The sequence below is a fragment of the Mandrillus leucophaeus genome, unplaced genomic scaffold, assembly GCF_000951045.1.
Source record: "Mandrillus leucophaeus isolate KB7577 unplaced genomic scaffold, Mleu.le_1.0 Scaffold78, whole genome shotgun sequence".
NCBI classification, from domain to species: domain Eukaryota; kingdom Metazoa; phylum Chordata; class Mammalia; order Primates; family Cercopithecidae; genus Mandrillus; species Mandrillus leucophaeus.
Window position 1 is genome coordinate 189,908 of NW_012108474.1, and position 1,306 is coordinate 191,213.

The following is a 1,306-nucleotide window of genomic DNA, read 5'->3' on the forward strand; positions in this document are numbered from 1 at the left end:
TTTAGTAGAGACAGGGTTTCACCGTGTTAGCCAGGATGGTCTGAATCTCCTGACCTTGTGATCCACCTGCCTCGGCCTCCCAAAGTGCTGGGATACAGGCGTGAGCCACCGCGCCTGGCTTTTTTGAGACAGAGTCTTGCTCTGTCACCCAGGTTGGAGTGCAATGGTGTGATCTCCATTCGCCTCCCAGTTCAAGCGATTCTCCTACTTCAGTCTCCCAAGTAGCTGGGATTATAGGTGCCCGCCACCACACCTAGCTAATTTTTGTATTTTTAGTAGAAACACAGTTTCACTAAATGGCATATCGAACTCCAGACCTCAGGTGATGCACCTACCTTGGCCTCCCAAGGTGCTGAGATTACAGGCACGGCTGAATTTTTAACTTCTTTGTAAAGATGGGGTAACCCTATGTTGCCTAGGCTGGTCTCAAACTCCTGGACTCAAGCAATCCTCCTGCCTCAACCTTCCAAAGTGTTGAGATTACAGGCATGAGCCACCGCAGCCACCCTCTGTAAGCTTTTACTCTGGGCAGAAGGCGGCAAAAGGGGAGTCAGCGTATCACATGGCAAAAGAAGGAGATAGAGAGAGAGGAGGACTAGGCTTCTTTAAACAATCAGCTCTCAGGTGAACTCATTATCCCATGGAGGGCACCAGGCCATTGATGAGGGAACCACCCCCATGACCCAAACACCTCCCACTAGACCCCACCTTCAACACTGGAGGTCACATTTCAACATGAGATTTGGACGTGCCACACGTCCAAACTATATCAAGTGTTATTTTTCATCTTTTATACTGTATTTTTACTGTACCTTTTCTATGTTTACATATGCAAATATTTACCATTGTGTTGCAACTGCCTATAGTATTCAGTACACTAACAAGCTGTACAGGTGTGTAGTCCAGGAGCAACAGGCTCTACCGTACAGCCCACACGGCTACACCATCTAGGTTTGTGTAACCACACCTCTATAATGTGCTCACAATGATGAAACCATGGAACACACTTCTCAGAATATTTAATCCTTGTCATTAAGAAAGACATGACTGTACCAATATCAGAAATGAAAAACAGGACATCATTACGGATCCATGCACTTTAAAGGAATAATATAAACAACTCTTAAAAACAACAACAACTCTATGCCCACAAAAGTGATAAACTAGACGAAATGGACCAATCCCTTGAAAGACAGCCAGGGGCCTGTAATCCCAGCACTTTGGGAGGCTGAGGCAGGTGGATCACTTGAGGTCAGGAGTTTGAGACCAGCCTGACCAACATGGTGAAACCCCGTCTTCTCTACTA

The 1,306-nt window shown here is 46.2% G+C and overlaps 1 protein-coding gene across 1 annotated transcript in view; it reads right to left on the reverse strand.

The window, feature by feature from the left end:
- Window positions 1-1,306, reverse strand: part of LUC7L (LUC7-like (S. cerevisiae)) — a 64,704-nt gene that overhangs the window by 23,731 nt on the left and 39,667 nt on the right. The gene's annotated exons all lie outside the window — the stretch shown is intronic.